Below are 11,279 nucleotides of genomic sequence, written 5' to 3'. Positions count from 1 at the left end.
GGGATCCTTGAGTTAGTTGCGTGAATCATTACTCAAAAGAAAACGTGTGTTTCAATCGGGAATGGTTTGTCCGAACTTGAGTTTCGATTCTTTTATTCCCACACGAAACCCTTTGTTTCAACTATGCGTAGACAACCATGTAACTCCATTAATCCTACCCTGTTAAAGGTTAACAACTACCAGAGAATCAATTTACTCCATTACGGGAATCAATTTAATGACCATAGTCAGTACACCCATCTGCGAATGCAAAATTAGCAATGCGCCTTTATATTGCAATCACAGCAAGATTATATGATAACAAGACCACCATTGTGTCAGATGTATTTCAAATACACCCATCACAAATGTGGATCGCTTCTGTAAGTACGGTAAATGACTGATGAAAATAAAAGGCAATACAAGATTCTCTAAAGAGAGATCTGTAGGGTCTCTGCATCAGATTATTTTCAATGAAATTGCGCGAAATGCAATTATTCGCATTAGGGTATTGTAGTTCCACATAGGATAGGATTATGTGCATTTTATTGACATAAATATTATTTTCCCCAACATGCATTACAAATTAGATTCCAAATATATGCAACAAAAGCTAACTATGCAGCCAATCGCAAAAAAGAAGATCTGTACGCAAGCTATAGACTTCATTTCCAAACCCACAAAAAACATGCCAAAGTAGAGGCGTTAGATCAATCAAGCTATCTATGGCCACTCACTCTACCCTGCTACGGCTGGACAGATTAAATTAAAATAGCTTCTCAGCTGTATTATAAAAGACATTATAAGGGCGAATGGCACGAATCCGGGGTCGAGCAACAAAATGAAGCCATACAATAAAATGCAAGTCGAAAAGCAAGCAGAACTCATGCATGTCGTTCTTGCTCTCCAACGTTTTGGGCAGGACAAGGGATGCAGGACGTGGAGTTTGAGGGTTTCTAAACAGCGCAAGGCCGGAACCCTCTAAGAACGACATGCATATACTGAAAATGACTGTTATGCTTAATAGGCCATGCCCAAAATTAAGAATTCGTTTCTTGGCCAACACACAGCAAGGCAGAGGTAAAAGTGCTCTGATACCAAATGTTAGAAAATTTAAACAAACTTAAACAACGATTCTACATGCGGAAAGAACTGAAAAGAATCACTGAAACTTAATGCCCAGGGATATGAATTACCTCCAGCCATTGGTGAAACTGTTGATGCAATTTCCTTCTGAAACACCACGCTCCAGCTGCGCATGCAAAAAGGAAAGAAGACAACTAATCTGAAGGCACTTCCAAGCTCTGCTATCTCAGCTAGATGGTGTAAAACTGAAGGGGATTGAGATGCAAGCTTTGGGACCAAACAGATGAATTTATAGCTAAGCTTCCATCAAGCTTCTGATAGCTATGTGTCAGATGTCCCACAGATCAAGGCAGAGAACTCCAAATGGGAGTAATGGACCACTTCAGTAGCTCCTAACAATAAATTTATTAGCTGTAGTTGATTTCCTTAACTTAAGGAAACTACTGCAGTTGGTTTCCATAAGTTAAGGAAAGACTGCAGTTTAAATTCCATAATTTTAGGCAGCAATTTTGCATAAACTAATGGAGCTTAACAAGTTTTTCCTACTTTTTCTAACGACTATACATTTACTTATGTTATACGTTTTTTATACGAATTTGTTCATTTCCTTCTCTTTGAGATAAATCCGGTTATCATTCAATTCAGGTTCTACGTCTCTGACATTTCGATTGAAATTCCAATTCATCAATATAAAAATATATAATTTATTCTATCTGTATATAAATGGTTATTGAGTTTATTCAAAATAACTAAAGGAGTACACCTCCTTTCTAGTAGGTTTCCTTAGTATACAAATTTATGTACATTTTTTTTTACGTACTGTAGAGTTTTAAATGAGCTAGCGCTTTTTATAATATCCATCTATATTAAAATTATTCACTACTATGAAGTAACAATATTTACTATTTCTACCATCAATACTTCGAATTAATGAAATTAAATTGTAATTCTGCAAGAGTTATATTCATTTCTAATTCTATTCACTTTTCTTCCATAATATACAAATAAATATGAGAATAAAATATCAAGAAATATATTTTACAAATTCTTATTATAAATTTAACTCCAAATATAATAAACAATTTTCATACTAAAATAAAGTTATAAATATAATAAACAATTTTCATACTAAAATAAAGTTATAAATATTCATTTGAAAATCCTCCTAGGAAACTGAGAGCCAATTACTTGGCTCCTTCCAACCTTGACACAACCTTTGCTGGTCCCCCACCAAATTTGGACTGCAATTCCTTTTCTATATGTTTTATTTTATTTTTGCTTCTCTTCAATCTCTTTTCTATATGTTTTATTTTATTTTTGCTTCTCTTCAATCTCTCCAGTTATCCTTCTCCGGAAAATTATTAAATTATTAGACAAGAGCCAGAAATTCCAAAGATTTTGTATCCATCTACCACTCTTTGGGTGGCTATTAACTGCCCCCACCTCACAAATAGGTGAGGTAGTTAATTTCTCATTTATGATCTTTTGTTTCCCACTTCTGAAGACAACTCCTTGTCTTTTAGGAAACACTAAATTGGCCAATAAATTTATAATTAAATATAATCACCCAGATTAGATGCCTAGGACTTGTTGATAGATAAAATAATTTCGAAAATAAATTACAACATTTTTCCTCTTTCAGCCATTTGTACTTCAACCATTAGTTTCGTAGTTTTGTTTTTTATTCATCAAATAGAACATAAATACATCTTTGCAAACAACAATTGTACATTAGTTATTACCAATAAAATTACTAATAATTAAATGTTTATTTGTCTCTTAATGTAGCATATTAAATCATAACTAAACTTATGCGCATGTAATCACAATGAAATTCTTAAGCTGAGGGATATCATAGGTCATATTATGTTATACATCGAAAATTTACCCCAGCCACATGTCAACTACATATAATAGGACATTGGTGTGTACTCCCCGAAAATTTACCCCAGCCACATGTCAACTACATATAATAGGACATTGGTGTGTACTCCCCCTAGTAAAGACGAGTTACCTCCTCCTATGGAAATGCATCAAGAAGATCAAATATGGCATTTACACTTTGACGGGGCCTCTTCCAATGAAGGTAATGGTGCTAGTATTGTCTTGTACTCACAAATATGCATTCAAACCCAAATTTCAATGCACCAATAATATTGTTGAATTTGAAGCATTTCTCCTAGGAATATAGCAAGTTTTAACTTTGAGTTATAAGTATTTGATTTCCTTTGGGGACTTGGAATTAGTTCTTAATTTAATCAAGAAAATATATTCTCCTAATAATAAACTTATTAAAAGGTATACTCAAATCACTTGGGAAAAGATTTTTGAGCTCCTAGCCTTTAACATTACTCACGTTTGAAGATAGCTCAATTCCTTTGTTGATCAATTAGCTACATATATAGTAAGTCCTTTTCCTCAAATATTACCTCGCTACATATATAGTAAGTCCTTTTCCTCAAATATTACCTAAAAGGCCTAATTGTATTTTATAGTCTCTTTATAGGCTTCATCTCTCAAACAATGACGAGGATTGGCAAGTATTCTTTGATGAAGAAATCATTTGTGCTTTTATCCAAAACCAACTTATCAAGGAGGGTGATACTATATCTTTGAAAGATAACATATACCCATTCAGACTTTCTCCTTTAGAAATTTCTATGACCACGTGATATTCCTGATTTGAAAGAAAGACATGAAGAAGAATCCAAATGAAAAATTGCAGAAATGATTCTAGTAAACATTGGAACTCTCAATGATCCAAAGTTATTACAAATTGGGGCCCAATGCACTGAAGAAGAAAAGGAAAAGTTGATCAGTTTATTCAGAGAATTATATGATGTCTTTTCCTGGTTTTGTAAATACCTTCGAAATTTTAACTTGACATCATTCAACATGCCCTTCCTATCAAAAAAATATATTAAACCAATTAGGTAAAGAAAAATATCGGTAAACCCTGCTCTAGAGGCCCCTATGAGAAAATAAATGGATAAATTACTTCAAGGTCAAGCCTGTTTTCCAATTAAATATTCAAAGTTGGTGACCAACTTTTTCCTTGTTAGGAAAAAGGATGGTGGCATACATGTATGTGTAGATTATCGTTCTTTTAATTAGATAAGTGTAAAAGATAATTTTCCTTTGCTTAACATTGATCAGATTTTGTACAAGTTGCAGGGTCTCAAATTATGTCCCTTTTAGATGGCTTTAATGGTTATAATCAAATTCACGTAAAGAAGGTGGACAAATATAAAACTACTTTCACCACTCACTGGGGAAATTTTACCTGTGAACAAATTCCTTTTGGCTTGATCAATGCAGGTGCCACTTTTCAGAGGGCTATGCAATTATCCTCTGATGACCTAATAGGGAATATCATTTAGATCTATCTCGACAAAGATCATTTTGAGAATTTGAGAGTGTTTATTTGGTGTAGAAGATTTAGCATATCCCTCAATCCGAAGAAGTCTGTATTTGGAGTCACAATTGGTAAACTTATTGGACACATTGTATGTGAATATAGAATTATCATTGACTTAGAAATATTTAATAAATTAAGAACCTTCCTCCCCCTAATTCGAAAAAAGAAATCCAATGTATCATGGGAAAGTTAAATTTTCTCTGCATTTTTATTAATGATTTTACTAAATCTACTAAACCTATTCATAATATATTAAATCAAGATCATGTCTTAAATGCGATGATGTTGCATAAATATATTTTTCTTTCCATAATATAAGCCATTGCCTCCACACCAATGTTGGCTAAGCTAGATTTGTCTAAAGAATTCCCTATCTACACTAATGCTACATAGGAAGAATTTTTTGGCATCCTTATGTAGAAAAATGATTGAGTTATAGAAAAACTAATTTCATTTATGATTCAAAGAATTTCTGATGATGAATTCATGCACTTTTTCATTAAGAAATGTGCCTTCTCTCTCATCAAAGCAATTGAGAAATTTCAACACTATATCCTAGGTAATCATACAAAGGTAAGAGTCTCATTACTCAGTGTTAAGTTTCTACTTTCTCAAACTTATCTTTATAAAAAAATCACTCATTGGCTTGTGAAAATTCAAAAACATGATTTGTTAATTGTTTCTACCAAACCAATAAAGGGACATCATATAATGGTTCATTTGGATCAATATCTTGAACCTTGTGAACCAAATAATGATGGTGAATCCTTATCTTCTTTGTTTCTTATCAATGAACAATAAATTGATGTCACAAATCACCCCTAGTATAAGGATATAATCTCTTATTTGCAAAATAAAAAATGTCCTGATTATTTTGATAGAACTCAGAGAATAATATTGGGCTTCAAATCTTCCAAGCATTTAATCCTTAATGATATGCTCTTTTGAATTTCCTTCGATGGATTATTATTATATTGTGTCAACTGACGAATCTACTCATAGAATTTTAACATTGTCTCATGGTTCCACCCATGGAGGAATGCACATAGGTGGCCACTTTGGGTTGAAATACATAGTGCATAAAATCTTGAGATATGGTTATTATTGGCCAACAAATTTTTCATATTCATATAAAAAAAATTATAGTTGTAAAGAGTGTCAGCAGTCTGTAGGTAAAGAGAAATTTCATGTTATGCCTTTGCAAATTATTATTGTTTAGTTCTCATTTTCAAAATGGGGTCTTGATTTTATTGAACCAAATAATCATCCCTCTTTTGCAGGGCACATCTTCATACTCATTACCACTTGTTATTTCATGAAGTGGGAAAATATTGTTCCATTAAAGAATGGATGAGATGAGCAAGTCATCGAATTTCTGGAGAATAATATTTTGTCTCATTTTGGTATTCCTCTTGATCTGATCATAAATAATGGCCCAACATTATTTCTACACATTTTATTAAGTTTTGTGACAAAAACATGATTAAACACTACACCTCTTCTACCTATTACCCTCAAGGTAATCGATTATTTGAATCTACAAATAAGAATATGATTTGAATTCTAAAAAAGATCATAAATGGTAATTCTCATAATTGGCAGGGTTTATTAAAATATCCCTTATGGTTTGATCGCACAATCGTTAAATCAAGTACTAATGCTTCTCCTTTCCATATTAGATATGGAAAATATGCAGTTATGCATATTGAATTGGGATTGAGTTCATTATGTCTCGACATGCAAGCTTAAGAACTTAACTCTATCGATGTTAGCCATGTTGGCTTTGGAAGAGAAACACGATCTTTCTCTTGATAATTTGAAGCATGTAATGTATAATTAAAGAAATATTTCGATAAACAATCTCAATTTGTCAACTTCGTTATCCATCAAAAATTATTGGTATGGGACTCTACACACACATAAAAGGGTAAACATCATAAGTTTCAAAAAATTGGATATGTCTCTTTAAGATCGCTGCAATTGTGAGACCTAATTCCTATCTTTTAAAAGATGACAATGATCGTATCATACCCTGAATTATGAATGGCTCTCATTTCAAACCATATGTAGAGAGAGTGAAAGAATAAATCATCAAAACTACCACTTTTAATTGTAAATATTTCATCTAATTACTTTTCATTGTTTTCTTTTTATCTCTTTTTATGTTTACTTTCAGTTTGATTTAGTTTTCCATAGTCCTATTTTTACTATTATTTGTCTACTTTTGGTCTCACTTATTGTCTTATGCTTTTATAGAACTTTACTTTCTATTTGATTTTGATAAGGTTGGTTTACTCTTATATTTTGAAGGGAACATTGGAAGTATTTATAATGATACAACAACACCTTCTCTGATATAATATTTCTTAAGTTGTATGTCTCTAGAATAATTATTATGCTAACATATTTAAGCTACCATTAGCGAAAGTTTTATTCTAGGGAAAAGGAACCTTTTCATTCATCAAATAATTGGATTGCAAAGAAGCATTATTTGGCCTTATTTTTACCTGCAATAGACCACCTCAAGTGTTATCCTCTTTGTCTCGCTTCCCACATCCCTTACTTCCTCGCCCCCAATGACAGGTAGCATCCTACTCATTTTTAGTGCCAACCATTCATTTTTATCATGAAATATTTCTGCGTTTTTGTTTGCACTATGCAAACCACCCTGTGGAGTTGCCAAAGTTGATGCACATCAATATTAAAAAAAAACCGCTAACTATAGAAAGTATCTTACCATTCCATTAATAAGAATGATCAAATTAAAACCCTAAAATATTTAATGTGCATAACATAAGAACAAAGTAAATTTAGTAGGTGGGACCCTACCTTAAGAAAACTCTCTACCATCTACAATAATATATGAAAAATGCATGCTTCAGATATTTTCATTATGTTCTAAAGGGAAACAAAAGCTCCTACTATGAGCACAACATATGTGAAACAAACTTGGACATATATTTATTTGATGCCAAGCTATATATAGATATATATATATATATATATATATATATATATATATATATATATATATATATATATATATCTATATATATATATATATATATATATATATATATATATATATATATATATATATATAGATATATATATATATATATATCCTCCCAAAGTTTGTGAAGATCTTTTTGCTTTATTTCATATCATACATACTTCATAACATTGAAGGTTTAGAAAGGAATTTTAATGCCTTATTCATTGTTATGAAACTAGCTCACAAAAAGATAGAAAAGAAAGATCAATGCCTTAGAAATCAACCTCTTCGAGGGGGCAACCTCCTTTACATTACACAAATGAACAATTCTTGGATGATACAAATGACAAGACCTCCTTTCTATGTATAGGAGTCTAAGGGGTCATAATGTAATCAGAGCCGACATAACAATAATAATGTAAGGGCACAACAATAACAATAGAGGGCTTCTATGGGGCACAATAATAAAAATATGGGGACTACATGGGCACAACAATACAATAAGGGGGTTGCACTAATAACAATAAGGGGTTACACTAGTAGTATAGGGACCTAACATGCTCCTCTCCTTCAAAAAGTGTTGTCCTCAATACTTAAGTAGTTCTGGATGCTTCTGCATAAAATTTTCGTCCTCCCATGTGGAATCTTCAGTGGGTAAATTCTTCCACTTGATGAGATACTCTGAAATTGATCGATTTCATAGATGTCAGGTTCTTGTTTCTGTGACTGCTTTACGTTCCAATATGATTTTTCCTTCCTCTTAAAGTTTCGACAATATTGTTTGAACTCAGAGCTTGTCACTTATAAACTTCTTTAATCATGAAACATTGAAAACTGGGGGCACTCAGGAAGATGCAAGAAGCTCCAATTTGTATGCCATAGTAGAAATATTTTGTAGTGCCTTGTAAGGACCATAGTACTTTGGTGATAATTTATTATCCCTCTTAGCTTGCTTGAGGGACATTTGTTTATATGGTTGTATTCGTAAAAATACCCAGTCTCCTATATCAAAAATTCTTTCGCTGCAATGTTGATATGTCTATTATTTCATTCGGTTTTATGCCAAAGTGAGGTTATCCTTTAATAGTTGGAGAACTTTCTGTTGTTTAGTGTCTACCTTAACACCTTCATGAGATACAATATGACCCAAGTATTCCACCTCTTGTACTCTAAATAAACATTTGGAGGTTTTTGCATATAATTATTTCTCGTCCAATAGTCTGAGCACTCTATCAACATGTTGAACATGATCCTTCCAAGACTTGTTGTATATTAGTATATCATCAAAAAATACTAACACAAATTTTCTAAGGAATGGTTTGAAAATGGAATTCATCAAACCCTGGAATGTAGAAGGTGCATTGGTAAGACCAAAAGGCATGACCAAAAAATCATAATGACTCTCATGAGTTCTAAATGTTGTTTTTGGAATGTCTTCAGTCTTGATTCTGATTTGATGATACCCTGCATGAAGGTCCAACTTGCTGAAGTAATTTTCTCCATGTAATTCATCCAATAATTCATCAATGAGAGGAATGGGAAATTTATCTTTAATAGTGATCTTGTTGAGCTCTCTATAATCTAGACACGTGTCATGATCCATCCTTCTTGTGCATCAATACTACTAGAGTAGAAAAAGAACTTTGACTAGGTTGAATTATACCAGCCTCTAGCATTTCTGCAACCATACGTTCAATTTCACTCTTTGGTGCAAAGGGATATCTGTAAGGCCTGTTGTTCGGAGGAACACTTCCTGGAAAATGAATAGCATGATCATGATCACAAATATGTGGGAGGCCTTTGGGAGTCTCAAATACCTTGGAATGATTGACCAATACTTTTTTGATATCTAGAGAAATAGATGATTTCAATGTGGGAACCTCTAGCGAACATAATTGTGCAATTACGTCACGTTGTTCTTATTTTAGAAGATTTTTCATGCCGTTAGAGTTGATTATCTTTCCCGGTTTCCCTAAGATACCCCTTAATTCAACTTCCTTTCCTTCTGTAAAGAATTTCAAGAAGAGTTCTTAAAAATTAAAAGTTATCATACCCAAAGATTGTAGCCATTGGACTCATAGTACAACATCAGCCCCACCCATTGGAATGGAAAGCATTGGACTATTCAAAAAATATTCTCCCATTGATAGCTTGATATTATGGCACTTTCCAGAGCAAATTTATGGTTCTTCCATTTGAAACCATCACTTAACACTCTCGTGCTAGATATAGGAAGAAATTCAATTTCTTCGCTATCTTACAATGAATAAAATTATGGGTACTGCCAGAATCAATCAACACTATTACCTTTTTCTTCTTGATATGTCCTTTTATCTTGATAGTTTGAGGAGTGGTAATTCTTGCCAATGCATTACAATATATGGTTGGATTCATTTCTTGATGCTCGACGTAATCTTTCACTTCTTGAACCTTTTTCTTCTTGATATGTCCTTCGATCTTGAGAGTTTGAGGAGTGATAACTATTTCCAATGCTTTACAATATATGATCGGATTCATTTCTTCTTTCTCTGGGGTTGGTTCCTATTGTATATACTCTTCTTTTGATGTTTCTTGATCCTTTTCTTCCTCCTCTTCACAATCTATGTAAAATAATTTATTCTCAGCACACTTATGACCTTTAGTATATTTGCTATCACAAATGTAACAAAGCCCTTTTTCTTTTTTTTCTTCCAATTATTGTGGTGTAAACCTTGTAGGTTGTGGAGGGCTAGGAGAAAAAACACTTCCATATTTATAGTTATGAGTGGTAGGATTCCTTGTTTCCCAATGAGTGGTAGGAAACAAGGAATCCTACCACTCAATTCCTTCTCCAATGAATCAGTTTCCCAAAGACGAACCTCATGTTGAATGTTATCCTTTAATGTCCCTATGAAGACATCAATCCTTTGCTTCTCTGGAATATAATTTACCCATATATTCAATTTTTGGAAGTCCTCAATGTGCTTTTCCATTGAACCCTTTTGTTTGAGATTTATCAATTGGCTAAAGGTGTTGCTCTTTGTATGTTCATAATACGATATCATTTCCTCCGTGAAAATTGACCAAGTGACAAGTGTTTTATGAGAACAAAGTCCTTTATACCATAAAAATTGACTTGATTCTAATATAAAGATGCAATATGTACCTTTTGTAACAATTTTACAACATGTAGATCAAAATATTGTTCCATCTGTAGTATCCAATTTACCAGATCATTGCCATCAAACTTCCTCATATCGCATTTTCTTGATTTTAGGAGCTCGATCTTGAAATGAATGTAACTATGTAATTTCATATCTCCAAGCTCTGAAATTGTGAGATAAAGTAGCCCTCTGCGTCCTCTTTCCAATGCCACAATTCTGATCGAAATTGGATTCTCCAAGAAAGAGTTATTCCCAATCTCCCAATATGACCTGCTTATATACTTTTCAGTAGAGTGAACTTGTACGAAGTGCCATGTGTTATTGTTTTGACCTTTGGACCTGTTTGGGGTGTAATTGGGAGCCTGCAGAAACCTAAATGTCTTGGACTGTATCTTCGAAATTATATCGAAACAAGATCTGAAATTTGGGCCCAAGCTTCACCATGATTTCGGCTCAAATGGGTTTTAATTTCATAGTCTGAACCTTTGTAGAAAACAAATTATAGCGAAAATTCCATGATGACCTGTTTGAGATGGAATTCTAGAGCTTGCCAAAACCCTAAATTCCTCAGATCATATCTATGAAAATATAGCGAGACGAGATCTGAAATTCAGACCTGAGGTTCAGAACAATTTCGGCTCAAATGGGTTTTTGTTTA

Source organism: Pinus tabuliformis, chromosome 1_2, assembly GCF_031772625.1.
Source record: "Pinus tabuliformis cultivar Carrire ecotype Pingquan chromosome 1_2, CPIR1, whole genome shotgun sequence".
In the NCBI taxonomy this organism is placed as follows: domain Eukaryota; kingdom Viridiplantae; phylum Streptophyta; class Pinopsida; order Pinales; family Pinaceae; genus Pinus; species Pinus tabuliformis.
Note: the sequence above shows the minus strand (reverse complement) of the source record.